Source organism: Lissotriton helveticus, chromosome 10, assembly GCF_964261635.1.
Source record: "Lissotriton helveticus chromosome 10, aLisHel1.1, whole genome shotgun sequence".
Taxonomy (NCBI): Eukaryota; Metazoa; Chordata; class Amphibia; order Caudata; family Salamandridae; genus Lissotriton; species Lissotriton helveticus.
In genome coordinates this window covers 543,009,203-543,031,695 of record NC_136071.1, presented here as the reverse complement: position 1 = coordinate 543,031,695, position 22,493 = coordinate 543,009,203, and the positions used below count along the sequence as shown (strand labels likewise).

The 22,493-nt window shown below is 43.9% G+C and overlaps 2 long non-coding RNA genes across 2 annotated transcripts in view; both read right to left on the bottom strand.

Moving 5' to 3' along the window:
• Positions 1-1,512, bottom strand: part of LOC144785395 (uncharacterized) — a 302,873-nt gene extending 301,361 nt beyond the window's left edge. Inside the window, exon 1 of the long non-coding RNA XR_013601854.1 lies at positions 1,341-1,512. This is a non-coding gene — a long non-coding RNA (uncharacterized LOC144785395). The remainder of the gene's footprint in view (positions 1-1,340) is intronic.
• Positions 1,513-19,292: 17,780 nt separating this feature from the next.
• The window catches only part of LOC144785394 (uncharacterized), a 248,054-nt gene continuing 244,853 nt past the window's right edge, over positions 19,293-22,493 (bottom strand). The window contains exon 3 of the long non-coding RNA XR_013601853.1: positions 19,293-19,560. This is a non-coding gene — a long non-coding RNA (uncharacterized LOC144785394). The remainder of the gene's footprint in view (positions 19,561-22,493) is intronic.

The following is a 22,493-nucleotide window of genomic DNA, read 5'->3' as shown; positions in this document are numbered from 1 at the left end:
CATCAAAGGAGTAGACAATAATGCCCTTCAATCTTCTCCTTGGCGTGCATCAACAAAAAAACTCTGGAAATCTCGTGATGCCTCCTCCTTCTCGTTTGATCCTCCCTAGAGAGATACTGGTCCCTCTTGCTTCTATGTATGTGTATATGCTCATGTAAGTACTAGCTTACTTTCTTCCTCACTTACTGCTGCGAATCCGTTGGAAACCCAGCATGGGCTATATTCGAATTCTTAAGTAATGTACCAATGTTTATACCAGCTGAACATTCCTCGTAGTACCTGCGTATTTGTACCATGCATTATGCATTTTATATTATATATTTTATTTATCCATCTACTTATTTATTTCATTTATCCACTCACTTGATATATGTTTGGTTCAGAATATATACAATCCACTTGGCTGTACGCTACAAGTATCACGTCATAGTTGTACATCTTCGCCAGATTCTTTAGTACATCATCTGTGTAGTTAAGCAGGAGCCAAATGTATCCACATGTCCTGTATGTAAATTTTGTACTATGCTTTTCGTTCTTTTTCTTTGTATGCTTCTTATTTTCTTTTTTCAATAAAAAAGATTTGAACTCAACAAAAAAAAAGAAAAAATGCCATTTTGTAACTTTCATATGTGCTGTATGAAGCACCACACATGAAAGTTACAGATTTGCATTTTAGGATGGTTTATGTGCAGGAAGGGACACCTTCCTGCACATAACCAATTCTCCCCTGCACACAGACACCCTTGCACTAAGTTTGTGAAATTTAGCGCCATCGTAGGGGGAAACACAAAGCTGCACCACATTCTTGTAAATATGATGCAGCTTTGCGTTTTCGAAGTGGCGGAGCATGTAGTTAAGCTCAGGAGGCTAACATCACGCTCCGCCACTTTATCGTACATATGGCCCTGAATCTATTAGGTTTCGGTATAGAAAGACATACATAGTGCTCAAGTGACCACAAACCCCTGTTCACAGTGTATGTTAAAAAAAGGAACAGCGCAAATTTTGTAGCTGGAGAACTGTATATTTCAGGCTAGATACACAACTGTCTTTCAGAAAACAAACACGTTTTCAATGCAAGTCAATTTGCAGTTGGAGCTTAAATGTGCCCTTAACTAATATTTAATACAAAATACAGCTTCGCCAAGGTGTGAAGTCACAAGACAGAAGAACTGACATGATACTTTGTTGAGGCGAGTCATAATGTATTTGTATGTCATAATTTCGAGTTTTTTTTATAATTGTTGCCCAATTTATTTAATCAATATTCAATGTAACATTTGCTTGAAATAATGAAAATACAATAAGGTTTTCTTTCCACATCAATGCACTTTGCTTACTTTTCTGGAATGTCGAGGAACTCCTCTGTTGGCTTTGCCTCCTTTAACCCGCTATTGACTGTTGTAGGCTGATAAAACAAAACAAAACAAAACAAAAACACAAACTGCATCATTACGGCGATATCTTCTGCAAGAGGAGAACAAGATATTCTGCAACAGGCGATAGATTCTGGAGGCTGGAGGCTGATCTTTCTTTCAGAGGTTTACATATCTTATGGTAGCCACGCCCACTCGCCTTCCTTCTCTCTAATGGCTTAAAGCACACGACAAGCATCGCCTTCCTTTCCAGCACAGCTACAGCTAAACATGAGCACAGCAAGAGTTAAACACGAAAGAACACAATTGACTGGCATGACTTTAGGCATCCTAGATCACATTCCTTTCACGTAGGCAATGGCAGGCGCTTCAGATTTTTATAACCCAGCTGAATTAAGGTTTGTGACAAGAATAAAGTAAGTGCAACCCACTCACATACTCATTTCATTTTGAAGAATATTCTTTCTGTACCCACCCTTCTTTTCGCTTCAGTTGTGCATGGGAGAAAGGTCCGACTGGGGCAGAAAAAGACCCTGGCAGCAAATTAAAACAGACCCATAAACAGCCAAAAATACAGTCCACACACTGACCCTTGAGACCAGCTCCTTGGGCACTCCCTGATTGAACTATAGGCCACTCCAACCCTGTGTGGGGGCGGTGAACAGTGCATAATCTGTAGAAGTGTGGAAGATTTTGTTTGTTTGAGGAGTCCCCTGCTGGCACTGCTGAGTGCTGGGGCTGGTGAATCCTCAGGCTACCTAGTTTCTGACTTCGAATCTAACCTCTTTCTTGCAGTATCCTGCACTTCCGTCTCTTCTTAATCTTGCAAGTTATTTTCTATCACTGTTCTTTCCCTTTGCCGCTGTGTTCCTGTCTTTCTTTTCTTCTGCTTTTCTCTCTTTTGCTCTGGGTCACTGGAGGCTCGCCCAAGGCAGCACAGGCAGCACATGTTGCCCCTATCCTGCCTGCTCCTTCTGTCTCTGAGAGACCCATCTAGACTTGTAAATCACTCAAGAATGATCGTTTCCAGATGCGACCATAGTCAGCTTTACAGCTGTTTGTGTCGGAGCTGTTTTCCGGTTAGTACCAGGATGTGAAGTCACAAGACAGAAGAACTAGAGCATTTCACAATATTATTTATTTTCATTGTCTTAATAAAATACTTTCAAAATAAATATGAGGAAAATATATTTGACGATATATGTAGAGTAATGAAGGTGAGCAGTTATGTTCGATACTCTTTAAGCTATGCAGGAAAAGAGTGTCCCTACATGTTTGCATACAGTGGTATCATTGATGTGCTTAATGGATACAGGACACTCTGGTGTATATTCAAAAGAACGTGTGATGACTACCGTAAGAGTAGCGTAATGCAACTTTCAACATCGCAGCCCATCCCGGTGAAAGAACCCAGTGTCAACGTGGAATTCACAACACAGCGGTAGCATACAATAGTGTGCCAAAACCGCAGAGAATGTCCGTGATACAACCACCTCGATGGAGACAAAAACACAAACCACAACACCAAAAAACATGCAATGGGCCCTAGCGCAATGAGGAAACCAGAGATAAGAAGCCCCAGGCCTGCAACACACACCTGGGAGGTGGGAAAAATCCCCATAAAAGTAGAAGAAAAACACAAACACAAACTGACCAACACCTAAGCACCATGGAGGCAGCCGGAGCAGACACAGAGGACGAGCGCAACCCCAAAAGCACTCTGGACAACCAGCCCGGGACCTCGGGGACAGGAAAGGGAAAGGACATGGAGAAGAGGAAGACGAAGTTCAGTCCGCAGGCGAACAGGATCATAGTCACGGAGGTGATGGAATACCATCACCAACTGTTCGTCACCTCCAACGTGTCATTGGGCACCAATAACGGAATATGGTGGGACATCGTGGACAAGGTGAATGTCATCAGGGAGCACCAGAGGGCAATGGACGCGGTCAAGAGGCGATGGAATGACATCAAGCAGCGGACCAGGGAGAAACTCTCCGCCAACTGGAAGGCAGCAATGCAGACTGGAGGTGGGGGCCCAGCGCCACAGCTCGAGCTGGATGACCTGGAGGAACTGGTATCGACAGCCATCAGTGTGGAGACAGTAGCCGGAGTCGGGGGATCGAACACTGCTCGACAGGACACAACACAACCACAATAGGGTGAGTGACCACGAGGCACTGGGGGATGGAAGGAGATGGGCATAATGGCACACATGCACAATCAAGCAGAGCACAGTGCACACCCATAATGACTCTGGGTATTCGGCCAGATCTACAGACTGTCACAAGGCACAATGCCATGCTGTCTGAATGTCAACGTGTACCATGCGGCTACTCACATGTGGACACATCGTAATACACCATCTCCCCTTCACATCACATGGGCCCCCACACCACCTCCTGCAGAGCAGTTCCAGTCACTCTTCACTGATGACGAGGAGGACAACACCAGCATCGATGCCCAAGCCATCCAAGACATCATGGACCTCATCCACAGATCACCTCCAGGATCAGGGTAGGCCAGCTGCATCGAGGAGACCCCACCCACTCCCCAAAGCACCCAGCAGGAGGCACCCACAGCCCCGGCACCCCCCACTACCCCCATGAACACCACATAGCCTTCCAACTCAGTGTGCTGCAGTGCCAGAGGGAGACCTCAGAGCAGGTCTGCTTGGACTTCGGCAACATGGCAACCAAACTTGATGCCATCCTTGGGTGTGTAGCCCCGCTACATGATCTCCAACGAGCCCTGACTGATATCGCTGGAGTCATGACTGATGGCGCAGGACTACCTTAGGACTTATACCTGTACCATGACTTACTAAATCCTTGTCACATATGCTTGAAGTCCTAATTCTAATGGATCAAAAAAAGGAGTTAGAATAATAGGAAGAGAATAACATTTACCTTTATGAAAATAACCACAGACTCTGGAAAGTATTAAACACTTTATCTATGCAATATTTTGTGAGTCAGATGCCATAACAATGAGATTAGGGACTTTGCAAGTAAGACAATAATTATTAAAGCATAAATCTTGTGAGACTTTAAGCAAATACCTTTAGACATTGCTACATTGGAAGGGTGAGAAAGAGAAACAGTACAAGGACATACCACACAGATTATATTTACCTAGAATGGTGCGAGGACCAACCCTGGCCATGGGCTGGGGCAAGAAAGGGCTCCCAACTAATCAGGTGCCAACGGGACAGGACAGGTGCAGGACAGGATAAGTAAACTCCGCTAAGTGCAACACCAGCATCACACCCCTCTCTGCTGCTACTCTTGTTCCCCTTCTGGGTGACAGAGTCTTCTCCCTCAGCAATTTCCTGATTCTTCTTTCAGAGTGCTCAACCAGCCCTCTGAGGTCTGCGGCCTCCACGACTCTTCTCCAGCATACGTTGGGTCAGTGACAGGTCTGTGACAAGTCGGACAAGCTAACTAACTAAACCTACCTTACTTATATCATTTTCCAGGCTATGTACCACACCCCAATGTTGCGAATATGTGTATTCCCTTCATTTGATTGGTCAGAAAGGCGAGGAGAGGTCATCACACCATACCAGTATGAGAAAATTTCTATTTGATGTAATTGATCAATGTTCCCGCCCATAATTTACTTTCCCATGATTTTTATTCCACCCAGCAATATTAGCTGCAATTCATATACAATGTTTTAAATACAGTCAGTATTTCTTCCTCTATTAAGGTCACACGGTCAGGTTCCCAGGAACATTGCGGGCAAGACAGGACTTTGGCAGCAGTTCAATGACACTGCTTCAAGGTTTTCTGTGTTCATGTGCGCAGACACAGCCTTTTCAAAATGGAGTTTGCAACACCCTTGAGGCCCAAATACAAGCTAATAATAAAGTCAAAGAGAGACATGTTAGAATACGAAAGTAAATTAATGCATGTTATACCACTTATTTCTACTCTAACCCCATTACTTTATTTTAACTATAGCATTAGTAGTCAAGCAGGACATACAAAGTTTAGTTTTAGCAGGAGCATGTGCATTAGTATGTGAAGCATGAAGCGGCCATCTTTGGCACTAGTGCGCAGCTGCAAAGAATTCCCACCAAAAGTATAGATACATCACACTACGTTCATGTAGCAGACGCATGCGCAGAAAGGTTCCAGTGTTTTCGGCGGCCATATTAGGACACTCGAGTGACTGTTAATAAAAGAACATAGTCAAACTTCCCCTTGATACTAAAATGTCATGAACTGCAATTATTTGTAATCACAAAACATATTGATTAATAGGTTACATGTTATTTCGAGAGGAGTGCATACAAGCAAGTTTCTTTACATATGAAACCTTGCTCCATCATGACGCAGAGAGAAGGACACCTGTCCGCTCAGAGTGGCTCCAGCGATACCAGCCGTGAGCTGCCACAGAGGACATGGTGCAGATGGAGGCAGAACGGATGGCAGCCACTGCTGAACATCAGTGGAATCTAGCTGGTATCTACCATGCCCTGCAGATCCTCATAATGGCATTGCTGCCACAAGGCGTGGCGATGTTGAATGATGCTGCCCCCACACCATCCACATCTCTACCCCCAGGTAAGGCCATGCCTCCCTGTGCGGCAGGCCTAACCACTCCGGCACCTGAGGTGTTAGGGCATCCATGTTAGAGGCCTTACAACTCCGCCACCTGAGGTGTCAGTGCCTCCCTGTGTGGCAGACAGACCACCTCTGGCACCTGAGGTGTCAGTGCCACACAGTGCAGCAGCCGATATAGCAACACCCTCAGGTGGGGCAGGGCACATATCCGGGGACGAGGACGTGGATGGGCCTGTGAGCATAAGGGCTGAGTAGCATTCATTTTCGGATCCTGGCCTGTTCCTGGTTGGTCCTGCACATGGCCTCATTACCTTTCACTGAACCCCGATTCACTCAGATGCACTCACCTTGGACAGTGACATGGACCGCCACATCCTGTTTGATGGCCAATGACGAATGCGACCAGACTGCGGATTGCACCCCTCCTGTTCTGCCATCCTTGTCTTCCATGGATGGACTCTAGCTGGCCCTCCATAGGCCCATATAGTGTGGTGTATTCAGCTGTACCCTGTACCGCTCCAGCTGCGGAAAAGCACTGGATGTGCAATAAACATCCAGTAATGAACTGCTGTGTCATGTCTTTCCACATTCATGTAAGTATGTGTGTGTGAATGTAGGGACAGTGATTTCCCTTGCATCAATGATGCACATCCTGAGGGTTGGCAGTCAGAGGGTGCAGCATAGCAATTTGTGTAAAGGGTCCCGTGGACAGTACAACAGGGAAAAAAGCAGCAGCCACTTTCTTGTCCGGACATGGACTGAACTACGCCCAGTGCCCACGAGTCATATATTGCAAGCCCTGCCCTGTTTTGGCATGGAGCAGCCCAGGTCACTCCGCTCATGCTCCCAGGGAGGGCCTCATTGCTACCCGTCGCAGGTGTACTCGCTGGTGGTGTGCAGGTCACTGGTCTAGTTGTCAGCATGTCACAGCCACTCCCTGAGGGCAGATTTGCACGCACACCACACCACGTGGCACAGGCGTCACAGCTCATGTGACCCCGCAAATATAAGGGGCCGACGACGTCACATACTCCTCTGCCAGTGGTGACTGGATTACGGACCCAAGGCCTTGAGGCATAGGCCTACCACCACGTGGCGTGAACCGGGGTTGGACAGGGTTTGTGGCAGTGGCTGCGTTGCGGCCTGCACAGGTAACCTGCCACGGGATGCTGACTGGGGTTGGACAGGGTTTGTGGCAGACACTGCATTGCAGCTGGCACAGGCACCCCGTCACAGGACTGTGACTTAGGGTGCACTGAGTCATTGTCACCTTGAGCTGCTGAGCGGGTGTGCAGCCTGCGATGATGGCTCATCCTGGTGGTCTGGACTGCTCAGGATTTGTGTGCCTTGCTGGACCGCAGTGTATGCCGCACCAGCATCCGGCACGGGCCTACAGCCACGTGGCCCCGCTTCTGTGGTCACAGAGTTAGTGGCACCCATTGGGCTGAGCGGCTGTGCAGGCTACGATTTTGCCGGGTGCCCTAGTTTTTAACATTGCAAAAACAACAGTTGATGGACCGAATGTAGAACAATGTCATACATTCACCCCAGTACAGAGATCTGGGCCTAAATCCATAGTTCTTTTGCTTACCATGCCATTCCAGTTTGAACCTAGCCATATGCAAATCAGTCTTGACCATGTGCCCCATGGGAACAGTCCAGCCTGAACTGCCAAGCCAGTTCCTCCCTGGACTGGAAATAGGCACCCTAGGACCGGTTTTGGGATTTCAGCCCACATCAGCCAGGATAGGTTGATTCCAGTGGCATGGAGAGCACGGGACTCACGTCTGAGCATACCCGTTCCACTCAGGGTGACAAATGCAAAAACAAGTTGATGGACAGAATGCAGAACAATGTCATACATTCAGCTCAGTACAGAGATCTGGGCCTAACTCCATTTTTTTTTGCTCACCGTGCCATTCCAGTTGGAACCTAGCCATAATCAAATCAGTCTTGACCCTGTGCCTCATGAAAACAGTCCAGCCCGAACTGCCAAGTGAGGTCCTCCCTGAACTGGAAACAAGCATCCTAGGACCGGTTTTGGGCTTTCAGCCCACATCAGCCAGGAGAGCTTGATTCCAGTGGCATAGAAAGCACAGGACTCACGTCTGAGCATAACCGTCCCACTCGTGGTGACAAATGCAAAAACAACAGTTGATGGACAGAATGCAGAACATTGTCATACATTCACCCCAGTACAGGGAGCTGGGCCTAAATCCATCGTTTTTTTGCTCACCATGCCATTCCAGTTTGAACCTAGCCGAATGCAAATCAGTCTTGACCCTGTGCCGTATGGGAACAGTCTAGCCCCAACTACCAAGCCAGGTCCTTTCTGGACTGGAAACAAGCATCCTATTACCCGTTTCAGGTTTTCAGCCCTCATGAGCCAGGATACCTTGATACCATGCCATGGTGTAATATAGTCCCAGCACCAGACGTGTTACCTGGTGGCCAGCGCAGCGTGGATGCATGGTGTGGAGGGTGCCATATCTGCGGTCCACAGGCTTGTTCCTTGCAGCGGCACATGGTGGGACCTGCAGTCTACACGCCGGTGGCAGAAGGTGAGCAGTGTGGCCCGGGTATGTGTGAGAAGATAGCCTGGCATATGATGTCACTAGTTCAACCTCCTGGAAGCACCAGGCTTCATCCCAATAAACTTTATGGGTACCACTATCATTCCCAGCAGCCTCAGCAGCAGCTTGCTGTCTGAGGGGGTTCAAGGGAAGGGCAGTCCAACTGCGCCTGCCTCAGATCTGACCTGGAAGGTCCCCCTGTCCTAAGAAATTCAACCTGATCAGGCTCAAGTTCCTCTAGGACAGTTCCTTCTTCAGGCTCACAATCAGCTTCCTCGGAAGGCTGATACTCATGATCCTTATTCTGAGGCAGGGGGAAGGCAAAGCCTTTACCCTACTGCTCCTTGTCCTGGTAGGCAACTGGACCATTATTCCAGAATCCAGTGCCTGTTCAGTGTTGCAATTCTTGACCTGTGACCTAGTCACAACAAGCACATGTGCTGAGATGCCTAACATTTCTGCATGTGTCCTATAGTCTACTTCAGCCCAAGCGGAAGTCTCCAAGTCATTGCCAAGCACACATTCTACAGGTATGTCTGAGCTAACAACAACCTTCTTTAGGCCAGTTACCCCTCCCCAGAAGAAATTAACAACTGCCATACTGTGTGTGGTAGTGACATTGCTAGCATTGGTCACTAGGTAATTCTCACCTAGTATGATCTGTCCAGGGTCCACAAAGCTGGGTGTCACCATTGTGACACTAGCATAAGTGTCCCTGTAGGCCTGAGCCACTTTATCATTAATCAAAGGAGTTCGTCTGTACTTGCCCAAGTTATGGGTACTCACAGTAGACGACATGGCTATGTCCCCATCACAGATCAAAACAGCTTGAGTTGGTGTTCTGACTAGGCCAGAATCCATCTCAGTTCCCAGGCTTAACCCTACTACACCCTTCTGTTTAGAACCACCACTTGGAGCTGAACAAGGGGGAACAGTTGCCTTAGGGGCAATGGTGGCTGAGGCTGTCTCCTTCTTGGTGCACTCACTGGTCTAGTGAGAATTTACTTTACAAACTTTGCACCATGGTTTCTTAGGACTTTCTTTCTTTTTGGATTGTTGTGTACGCCCACCATTAGAAGCTTTTTGGGGACCTTGAGAAGACTTCTGGTCTTTTGCTTTCTCCCCACCCTTTTGGTCTTGCTTCTTCTGATCACCACCTTGGTTCTGTACCTTCTGCTTCACCCTGGTTCTCACCCATTTATCTGCCCTCTTACCCAATTCTTGTGGAGAGGTCAAATCAGAGTCAACCAAGTGCTGATGCAATAACTGGTTCTGACAATTATTAAGAATTTTTTCTCTCATTATAAGGTTATTCAATCCTGTATAGTCACTTACTTTACTTCCCAGTAACCAGCCTTCCAGAGCCTTAGTAGCACAATCTACAAAGTCAGCCCAGTCCTGAGTCTGTGTCTCCTGGGTCTCTCTGAACAGCAACCTGTACTGGTCAGTGGTTAAGCCAAACCCATCTATCAGAGCACTCTTCAGGACATAGTAGTTGTCAGCATCCTCTTATCTTACAGTGAGGAGCTTATCTATGCCTTTGTCTGCAAAGGAGAGCCACAAAATTGCTGCCCACTGACTCTGAGGTACCTGCTGTACTTTGCAAGCCCTCTCCAAAGCAGTTATCCATTTGTAGATGTCATCCCCAACCTAATAGGGAAGGACAATTTTGTTCAGGTTTCTATGGTCATGAGACCTATCCCTACCAATAGGGACATTGCTGCCACCATTGGGCTCTAACCCACACAATTTCCTCTCTCTTTCAAGACCTAGGGTCTCTTTGGCCATGGCAACTTCTTGCCTTCTGATCCTAAGCTTGGCTTCTTCCATCCTCGCTTCATGTTCCCTCTTCTCTGCAGAAGTTCTCCTCCTCCTAGAGGAGTTTCTCCTTCTCCTATGAGCAGAGGGCAGAAGACCATATTGATTAACTGGAATGGTGAGACTCTCCTGATGAGGATCTCCCCCTTCCAGGTCCACCAGCAGGCCTAACTGAGTGAATAGAGGAAGGCCCATTATGGCCCTCTACACCACCAGATAGGCCTGTGTTCCCCAGGTGATGTCCAGTGACACTCTCCGGGTCTACATCCTCATTATCAGCCTCCTGTTGAGGCAACCCGGGGGGTCTTCTTCTGATGAAGGATGGCCCCCCTTCCTGCTACCTTGATTTCCTGGGTCTGATGCTTTTGCTAAGTCATCTGCCACTAAAATCTCTATGAGGTGGCTGGTGGTTTGACTCTGTCCTTGCCTTAACTTTCTGGCCACACACAAGCTTCTCAGATCCTGAAAAGTGAATGTGTCATACTTAGTTGTCTGCAAATTGCTGACATCTGGCATTGAGCCACTAGCTCCAGCTTTTAAGGTCATGACTAGTGATGTGTGATGTGTGCACCTACCTACACTACTTGGTTTCCTACTAGAACCTTACTAGGAGTTGTAGTCAGGGTGTGCTATGCCCTTACCACCTACAACTGCTAAGTCCAGTAGAACTTATGTATTATAAGTCTTGATTTATATGTACCTACAGGTACCCTAATGTGATTTTTCAAATGATATCTCAAGATTATTTGGTAAAACAAGGCAAGCTCAAATCCCACACGCTGCTCACCAATGTGAGAAGTTAGCCTGGCATATGATGTCCACTAGTTCTAGTGGCCACCTTGCACCAGTCTAAATAGACCCTTATTGGTGGTGGTTGTAAAGTCAACCTTATAGACAAGCTATCCTAGCGGTAGCATGGAACAGCAGTCTTAGGCTTAAATCCAAAGATCATGTGAAGCTGTTTGTTTTACCAATTATAATCCCTTGAATACCAAATGAAAGGACACCACACAAGGTATATATCAAATATATATGTTTTTATTTCTAACACAACCCCTCTGAACTCTTTATGAGGTCAGAGGCAAAAGTACATTACAAGTTACTAAATTAGCATACTATAAGGTGCACAAATACAGTTTTGCCCTAGAGGCCTCACAAACCATATACTAAAATAGTAGTATAAGAGCCACTACAGGAATAGTGAATAGGCCTAGGGTTACCATTGACTTTGAATGAGAATCGAAGAAGTTACAAAAGTACAATTTAAGGACACTTCTGGATGGACTTTGATGGAACCCTTTTAAACTAGGACACTTCGAGAGTCAAGACGCACGGGAGCACTGGAGTACTCGAGTTACCTCACCCAGGAAAGCCGGGTGCATGGGTGCTTTTTCGTGTCGGGTTTCGTCGTCGTTTTCAATGGAGATCTGCAAAGAAGTGCTACAGGCGACCAGAGGAAAAGTGTCTGGGTGGATCCAAGGGTGGGTTGAAGATCTGAAGAACCTGAAAGCAGAGGGGACAGAGTCTGGGTCACTAGCCAGTGACCAAGAAGGAACCAGGCGATGTCAGAAGTTTTCAGGTGAAGAAGTGAAGCTTGTCTCTGCAGCCACGAAGACTAGAAGGCTTCGACGATAACCAGGAGCTGGATTCGAGCTGTACCATGAAGGATCTAGTTGATTGCAGTGTCGGTATCCAGATTGGACCCAACAAGCCTTGGCAAACGCAATCCACGCAGGAGATGAAGATTGACTTTGGTGCAGACCAGCAAGGTCTGGGGAACTTTTCCTTTGGGGAGAAGTTGAAGCAAGCCTGGAGCAACCAGAAAAACGTTTAGTTTCAAAGAAAAGTCTTCCAGGGGCTCACTAGCCAACAGGCAAGGAACCGGGAAGACGCATCAAGCTGAAATGCAGGAGCTGGCCGCATGGGACACTCGTGGAGTGTGGGGACCTGAGCATCAGAGCAAATGTTGCTCAGGGCTGGGGCTTGAAGCACCCCAAAGCACGACTTCCAAATACTTCGGGAAGTGAGTGCAGCTTGCAAAATGCAGGACGTCCAGGTGTTCTGGTCCCACGTCTCTCATGTCTACCACAGGTCTCAGCTTTGCTGGGAATGTTAAGCAGTGTCAGAGATGTCTGGAAGTCCATGTCCTGTGTCACAGAGTGTTCAGGATCTGGCAGGAGCCTCAACAATGCAGACTAGCAAGATGCTTTGCGGTGCCTGTTTGAACAGGTTGGTCACTCCTTGACCACAAGGGAGATGTCTTACAGCTTCCAGTCGAAATGGAACATCAAAGGTACAGCATTTATGTTTCAAAGTTTTGTCCAGGGTAATCTAAAGTTCCAGGGACACAGCTCCTATACTTATACTAAGTTTGGGGGCTTGACTACCTGAAAGGTCCCTCCTATGGGTAGACCTAGGGAGGGGGTGGTTACACCCCTTCCCCTTTGTCCAGTTTCATGCCAGAGCGGGGCTGGAGTGCCCCAGCAACTGGTTTGAACCGGGCTATCCATGGAGCACCTTGTGAAAATGCATTTTGAATGCAGCCCTCCCTGCCCGAATACGCCTGTCTGAGTAGGTGCCAGCACCTCCCTGGGCAGGAATATGTTATATTCTACTTATGGTATATTTCTATGCATGCCTTTATCCACTTCATGCTTTTTAGTAGAATACCTCTGGAATGTCTCTGCACTGTGATTCATCATGGAATGTTGGGTGGAGGTTGAAAGAAAGACACAGTTATGATGGGGCTGAGCTACCTGCTGACTGCTCCTGGTGGGGTTTGATCTAGGCTTATTCCAGGATACTTAATATCTTACAATAAATCTACTTAAAATACTTCAACTAGTCTGGAATCAATTACTACATTTTGATGACGACGAGGATGGGATTCGAACCCACGCGTGCATAGCACAATGGATTAGCATTCCATGATGAATCACAGTGCAGAGATATTCCAGAGGTATTCTACTAGAAAGCATGATGTTGCTTCAATGTACATCAACGGGATTTATACTGTACTTTAGTACTTTCTTCTGAGTTTTTCTAATATCCAAATATTACAATCCAATTGGTGCAACATTATTCTATTTCTATGTATGCTGATTGCCTACAAGGATTGCAAGATTTACTTTTAGAGAGTTGTGTGCATAGTTTCAAGTTCACTTTTATCTGTGTTTGTGTATACGAACATGCGTTTTTTTTATGTACATCAAATCTGCATCCAGTCCAGTTGTGTTCCCTTCTTGGAATTACATAATAGTACTTTTCGACGTACTCACATTTTTCAAATAGTCACGTTCAAAGAATTTTCTAATGTTTTCAATGTGTGACTTTTAAGGTTGTCAATTTCTATTGTTGCCTTTCAATATTTAGATGTTTGACCTTCATAGGAGTCACGTTCAAGGGATTTTAGAATGTTTTTAATGTGTGACTTTTAAAGTTGTCAATTTCTATTGCTGCCTTTCAATATTTCAATGTTTGACCTTCAGAGGTTATCGACATGGAGGATTCTCCATCTCAGTGTTTTTGAGGATGTAATTTCTATTGCCACCTTTCAATGTTTTAAAGATATTCATTAATAATTTCTACAAGTTGTTTATATGAGGTTCTTTTCCAAATCTTTCAATATCTATTCAACTTCTTTATTAATGTTGATGAACAGGGTAGTATGAAAGATCTTTATATATTCTTTCCTCTGCTTCTGTTTGGTATTTCCATCATATACTCAATGTTTCACCTTTTCATACTCTTTAGCTGTGGGTGTGTCTGGAGAAATTGTTGGGTTATTCTTTTTATTCTCTTTCTCATTATTTTTTGTAGACGAAAATGAAAGCTCTTATTTTTCTTGTGTTCCAATCTTACTATATGTCTGTTATACTTTTATGTTTTCATTGGGAACAAAGGGCAGACTAGTTCCTATTTATGTCCTTCTGCTTTTCTATATCATTCCTCTAATCTCGGTGTTCTTTCGCATTTTGCTTTGTCTTGTGTTTACAGTGGGAATGTGTCTGATCTATTTTCGTTCATTTCTTCTCTGTAATTTCTATGCTTCTTACTATCCATTCCTTCCTGTCGCATCTGTCTGGCCAGTGGGTGTATCAGCTCGTAATGATTAGTACGCCTTTTCTTTCTGGCCAGTGGGTGTGTCAGCTCGTAATGATTAGTATGCCTTTTCTTTCTTTCATATTCTATGTTCTCTAATTTATTGTAGAAGAAAAGGAGGTATGTTATATTCTACTTATGGTATATTTCTATGCATGTGTTTATCCACTTCATGCTTTCTAGTAGAATACCTCTGGAATGTCTCTGCACTGTGATTCATCATGGAATGTTGGGTGGAGGTTGAAAGAAAGACACAGTTATGATGGGGCTGAGCTACCTGCTGACTGCTCCTGGTGGGGTTTGATCTAGGCTTATTCCAGGATACTTAATATCTTACAATAAATATACTTAAAATACTTCAACTAGTCTGGAATCAATTACTACATAAACCTATTGTCCAAGCCTCCCCTGCTGGAGTTTCGTCCAGCAGCAGGAGGTCAGACTTGTGTGTGTGGTAGCAGCATCCATTTTTTCATGCTGAGGCTCTGTTTAACTTCAACCGGGTATTCCAGTAACTACATGTCTTCTCCCTCTAGAAGGGTGGAATGCTACTCCCACTGCCAGGACTGGCGGGGGGGGGGGGTAGTATTCCAAAGTGTTTGACACCTTACACGACATGTTTTGATAAAGCCAAACCAAAGTTAGCATTAACCTCGAGGATTATAATGCACTTAAGAGTATATGGTATGGCAATATCATAGAACAACTATAAGGAGATGGTTCTGAAAGCTGCAGAGGGGCTCAGCTCATGCTAGGGCACCCTCTCACATAAAACCAAGCACTCTGCCTCTAGGATTGTTAAGGCCTTCTATAGGAGTGACTTATGGGTACCAATGGCACACTAAACAGGGACTAACAAGGGTGACCCAGTAACTAATCTGCTATGTACCTAAAGTACATGGTATCAATTTAGAGAGGGAACAGCTGGGCTGTGGGCCTGATTAGCAGGACCACAGCCACACTACAGTTGAAAAACCAGAAAATCACAGCAAAAAGTGGGGTTGACCATAGGAAGCAGACCCTACTCTCCTACAAATTATATTCTCATGCATATGCAGATGTGGCATGAAAACAGACAATTAAGTTATTGGCCATCACAAGAGCAACCATCTCCCGATCACAGTACACTGGGAATGGGTAGGATACAGAACATGGAGTGCTTAGACCCAATTCAGTTATCTTGCCCCATTGTTTTGACCAATAACAAGCGGAATGATGGTTGGGAGGTTGTCTCTAAATCTGAGATAGCCATTTTGGGCTTTATAGCATTGTCTCTAGTGAATTGAACGTTTTTGAGCATCAGACCTTGAATCACTTACAGATTATGATTGTTCATAAAAGCCTTTTTAACAATGTAGGGGGATCTATTTATGAAAGACTGTAAACACAGCAGGGACTCATGTAAAATTGATAAGAATGATTTGTTAATTGCTCTGAGGAGTAACTAAAGAACAGAGATTGTAGCATGGAGATTGAATATGGTAAAAATCTCAAAACCAGTAAAGTCTAGTGGGAAGCCAGCATCTGGGATGAATTGTTGGTTGCTGTAATATAAAGGCATAACAGCGCTTTTGGCACCTGGTTGCACATAATGGGTGCAGAGTTTTCACTCACACCTACTGTCATATTGTTCCGGAGTAGAGGTTTATACCCTTTACAGCCTTTTATGCAGACAGACGTTTAGTTGAAGATATAACAGACATTCCTTATGTTGCTCCTAATGATACATTTGATGATGAGAAAATGCCTTTTACAATAGACGAAAGTAATGCTGAAAACCAAGCACAGAAACCAGGAAAGGCACCCGGCGTGGACAGAGTTCCGGCTGATTTTCTTTGCTCTGAGCCCAAGATTTGGGGACCGTATGTGAACTCCCTGTCAAATGCTGTATTAGCAGGGGGCCCTGTCCTGAGCTCTTGGAAAGGAGCTGTAATCATCCCCAATTTCAAAAAGGAAGATGGGCTATTCCCGGGAAATTACAGGCCTATAAGCCAAATTGCTAATACAAGAAGTCTATTGTAGGTAGATTTTGATACGGCTCTAGGAATGGATGTCCTCGAGTCAAGTGTTGACCCATCTTCAGGAAAGATTTTGGCAAAATATTAGTTCAATCGACCATATAATGCGTTTTTATCCATTAAATGGAAGAATGTAGACATTAATCAGGAGTCATAATTTGTTGCCTTTGTTTACCTCCTTGCTGCATTTGATTTTGTCATGAAGGGAAAGCTTTGGGAGGTCTTGCAAAGCATAAGAGTTCCCTTGGGTCTACTCTCTCTTACACAAGCCCTGTACACAGAGAATTTGCAAGACGTAGTTGAGGACTGGCAATGGAATGCCAGTGGATATTCCCATTCGAAGAGGTGTCAGACATGGGTGCATTTTGGCCCCTACCCTCTTTCTTCTAAATATAAATGGATCTTTTTGACTGCAAAAATGATTCACCCAAAATGGGGACACACAAAATATCGGGCCTTCTTCTCAGTGATGATACCTTGCTTCTTTCCAAAACTGCAAAAAGGGAATATCTATTCTCCATGGAAATCGTAACCTGTTTGTGAGGAGCAGGGTCTTAAGATTAATAGTAACAAAACCAAATATATGGTGTTTACAGGACTAACTTGGATGACTTTGACTCCATCCCTGGTGCACCTCCTTTCTCCACAGAATCTGTTTTTCCTGGATCCCAGTAGAGCCTAGCTGCGGCAGGTTCGGGAAGTGAATGCACAGGACACTTACTACTTATAGACAGGAATTGATGTGCTGAACCCTAGGTCAGCCGCTGTTGGGAGTGTTTCTTTGGTTTCAGGATCTAGAGATTAATAGTAACAAAACCAAATATATGGTGTTTAGTGCACTCAGAAAAAACAAGCAAAAGGTAGAGCTTGAGGGTGAGACATTGGGCAGGGTTAATGAATTTGACTATCTGGGTTCTAAAATAAGTGATTCTCATAGATGACAGCTTCAGATATAGAGAATCGTATACTGCCCTTAAAGCAAAGGAAAGGGTCCATCTTAATGTTTGCGGGAAGGGTACCCACTTTTGCTGTTTCACCTCCTATTGAGATATATGCGTCAAACCTGTGGAGCAGCCCTGTATGGGGTGGATCTGTGAGGCCATTGTAATCTTATTTTTCTTGAAAAAGATGTATATGCTTTTGAAAAGTCCCTATTGAGACTTCCCACCAGAGCCCGTATGCTCTCAATAAGATTTGATATGAATCTTCCGTCTATCTCAGATATAGTTGACTTGAGACCAATTTTATATTGGATCAGGCTGTGGACAAATGAGAAGCTGGGTCCAATAGGGATTGTGTCAGGGAATTACTCGAGGGCCAATCAGCAAGCAATATCCCTTCGCTACTATATATAAAAACATGGCTTATGAAGATGGATTTGAATGATTATTGGTCACATCCCACTGCATTGACTTGCGGTGCCCGCAAAAAGTGGAAATGAGTTATTGGAATATTGTGTCAGAAGCAAACTCATCCACTGTTAATTCGGGCAGTCTGGTAAATTCCTATATGATGTTTAAATTTGTACCTGAATTTGAGTAATTTATGAATGTTATAAGTAACCCTATTGTCCGAGCATTTTACATAAAATTCAGACTTGGGCTGCTACCCTTGGCTTTGCTTTACTTGTTTTTGGAATAAAACTGAAATTATATTCAACACATGTCCCATGAGTTGTACACCAATCGAGCATGATGAACACGTCTTATTTTTCTGTAAAGCCTTTGTGAGGCAATGTTCACAGTGGAATATTCTACTTTAGCGATTGTTGTCTTCTTTAATCGCCATACAGCTCTAAGAGTATGAAAAACAAATACACATGACTGTATTGTTCAATCAATTTCAAACTATTTGTCCTCAATATAGTACATCAAGATGAAAGCAATGAAATAAGCGGGTTTTATAGAAGCATACTTGTATATGTGAGGAGCATTTTTAGATATTAGTATTGTTCTTAATGAGAGTTTGTATGGTTTCATGTGCAAGTATTGATTTGTTTATCTAGCCTTATTAGTATGCTATCTGACAAGGGACTGAGCATTCATTAGCACAAAAACCTTTCATACACTATACCTTTCTGACAACTATGGGTACAAAAGAATTTTATTTATGGAACAAATTGTATTTTACAGTACATATAATGTGATTTTTGAATGACTGTATCTTGTTTTATATTATTGTTTTATTTGTACCTTTTATGATACAATCAGGGCAAAAAATAAAGAAATCATTCATTTTAAATTATTGGGACATTATTTTTACTAAAATATAATTAGATTACTTTTAATTAATTCTATACATCACTGATTATTGATGCTGAATAAAACAAAATATTATTTTTACCTTGGGTGGGAATTTATTTTTTCTTTTACCTACATGATAGCCTTATGTCCCCAGTCAATCTTTGATGCCCCCAGTCACAACCTTTCCAGTAAATAGAGGGTATTACTGTTGGTAGTAAATTACTGTAGGTTTAACTCACCTGTTCTCATGCAACTTCACTCCTTCAACTGGAACTTTTGAGATTTTTATTCGAAGTTCTACAGGAAGCAAAACAAAGGTCCAGCCCCCACCAACTCAGATCTCTGAATTTAGAAAATATATTTTTCCTTGGATAACCTCCAATGGTCCCCATAACCTTGCAAGTCATTTTGTGAATTATACACTCTCTAATGATGATCCCAATATTTGTTCAGTGCAGAAATGTGCTGAATATTTGCCAGCGAACAGATAATTCCTCTGTCTCTCCAACTCAATCTTTATTTTCACCACAGCCTTAGCTGTGGTATTTCAAAGTTCCAGCCTGAATGACAAGCATTCTTACAGACAATTAACCACATTTGATTGTTTATTAGGAGCAATGATTTCTGCTGCAAGCAAATCATATATGCAAGAATAATTTACTTATTATAGATGGATAGACACACCATCATTGCCATTTCTTTAGATTATGCATGCTTTTAAAATAAACTTTATTGACAATTTATTCTGCTGCCTTGATCAGGGTATCACTTTAAAATTTCAGATATGTCTCCACGTTTTGTTTCATTTGAGGGCTGAGGCTCTTCTCATCCATGGCCTTCAACAATACATCTTCATAGTACTTGAAAAGAAAAAGGCAAGAAAGAGTTCAACACCAATTACACTACCATAGTCTAGTTACATTACAATGTTCTTTGCTTAATAATATTCCTTTGGATATACATCCGCCATTGAGCATTTTATCCTCACATAACCAATCTCTTCAGATTGTCTGAATTTGTTTATATAAAAATATGCAAATTAATATACAGGAGCCTACCAATCCACTGATTGCGCTGGTGCTTAGACTCACTGAAGTACATCAGCAGGTTTAAAATACTGTAGTTGGATACCAAAAATAGGCTTCGCCTGCACCGTGCTTGTGATGTGCTTGTGAAATCTCTTATATTTAATATATCTTCAAAGGGGCTATTATCTGTTCTCCAAAATCGAATTACCGTGTTCAATCGCTTTTGTGTGGAACTTTTTTTTGTTAACTGCCTCTGTCTGCACACATTTACGATACTTCTACTAAATGTGTTCACACTGTTTAAGCCAAATTCACTGTCAGTATAAGATTCTTTCCCATGGAAAAGGTAGACAGCTTCTAACAGTACTCTGGAATGCTTGATTTGTATTACTTAGTTGTGTAAAGCAAATGCTTTAGGCTTAGAACGTTTGTGGCATTTCCTATTCATGCCTCAGTACCTTTCTTTGCACTTGGTAGGCATTATCAGATAGATTTTTTCAACCTAACAGATTTGGTCATTATGATCAAATCATAAATGTCTTAATAAACTTGCAAGCCAAAAATAAAGTTAATATACAAGAGCTATGTTATGTTTTACTACTAAACAAGCAGCCACAAGTGCAGTTACCTTGCAGAGAACAGGGTCGTGATTTGAATGGTGCAGCAGGTGCAGGTGCACCAGCCCTAAAAGTTGTCAGATCTCCTCTAAACACATAATACTGCTATATGTGATTACTAACAGGCAGTCACAATTGCAGTCATCTTGCAGTTAAAAGGGACTTGATTTGAATGGTGCAGCAGGTCAGAGGCACCTGGGCCAAAAACTCCAGGGACCCCATTAAACCCCAGATTATTACTAACATTTCAAACTGAACAGGCAGTCACAAGTGCAGTTACCCTGCAGACAACAAGGCCATGAATTCAATGATGCAGCAGGTGCAGTGACACCAGAACCAAAAGCTCTAGGCACCCCATTAAACATCTAAAATTGCTAAGTTATACTACTAAACAGACAGGCACAAGAGCAGTTACCTTGCAAACAACAGGGTCATGATTTCAATGGTTCAGCAGGAGCAGTAGCACCGGGCCCAAAAGTTGTCAGAACTCCTCTAAACCCCTTATATTGCAACATTTTATTACTATATAGGCAGCCACAATTGCAGTTACATTGCAGTTAAAAGGGGCTTGATTTAAATGGTGCAGCAGGTGCACTGGCACCGGGCCAAAATATGTCATAACCGCACTAGACACCTAATATTTCAATATTTTTTTACTATATAGGCAGTAACAAGTGTGGTTATCTTGCAGGCAATAGGGTCCTTATTTGAATTGTGCAGCAGGTGCAGTGGCATCGGGCCAAAGAGCTCCAGGCACCCATTAAACCCTGATTATTGCTGGGGGCGTGGCTTGCGCGCCGCGGTGATATGGCGGTCTGCGCTTGAGCTCCGCGATGAACAGGGTTCGTCGGAGCATTTTCAGCTGATTACAGAAACCCCATATCCCGAGAGAGACGTCTATGCCTGCAGGAACACGTCGTGTGTCTCTTACGATCTTTCTCCGTCCTTGACAGCTGGTGGAATGCTGTTTTTTTCCGGCTGTTTACACTGCTCGGCACTTCTGACGGATGGCCACCATCTTGCATTCCTGTGACGGGATCGGAATTTCTCCTCAGCTGACAGCGCGCTTGTCATACATCTGACAGAAATACGTCGGAACAGACTCTGGTTGGTTATTCATGACTCCTTTCGTGACTTTTACGATGTTTCTCATCTGGTCAGTGATTTTTTACCTTTTCAATAGTGCATTTTGACAGCGCTTTATTTTTATTACGCAGTGGCTTATTTTGGAGGAGTTCTGCTATATCCTGCTTTTTCCAGCATATATTTGGCATTATATTTTGCTCTGCCCTGTTGGTTGTGGAGGCGCTTTATTATTGTTTTTGGCTGAGAATGTATTCGAGTGACGTGGGCTCCCTCCCACTCACCTTAATCTTTTGCTGGTCTTGGATTCCTGCAGTGTTTGTTACTTTGTCGCTTTTTGAGTCTTTATCTTTATGGCTGAGAATATGGGCTTGCCCGCAAATGTCAAAGACACTAAAGCCTCTTTAAAGAGATTGAAACAACCATCTCCCACGCCTGAGTCTTCTCAGAAGGACACTGCGTCCACGCTAGAGACTATTTTGACGCGCTTGAATGATGTTCATGACATTGCTCAGTCCACCAAAACAAACACGGATATGCTGCAAGTTGAGGTGTCTGCCATTAGGAATGAATTTAAGGCTCTCTCCCTTCGGGTCTCCGCCACAGAGACACGTATTAGTGGTGCAGAAGATGTTGTGCAGAAACAATCTAGATCTCTGGGCCAAATGGAGCGTTCAATGGCGGCATTGAGGAGAGACCTCACTGAGCAAGAGGATCGCAATCGTAGATCCTATCTACGCATTTTTGGCCTTCCTGAGGAAGTTGAGAAAGAGGCTCTCTCTATGATTGATTTTTTAACCAATTGGCTTCCTGCTACATTGCAAATTTCTTTCCAAAGAGATTTTGAGATAGAGAGGGCACATCGTGTCCCCACCTTCCGATCCAAATCGGCCTCACAACCGAGGGCTATAATTTTTAAGCCACTGCGTCATCAGCATACGGAGCAAATTTTGGCGCACATGAGGAAGGTTAGGAATATTTCCTGGAATGGCCATCGTATTTCCATTTCTCAAGACTTTGCCAGAGATACAGTGATAAGAAGGAAGGGCTTTCTAAACCTACGGA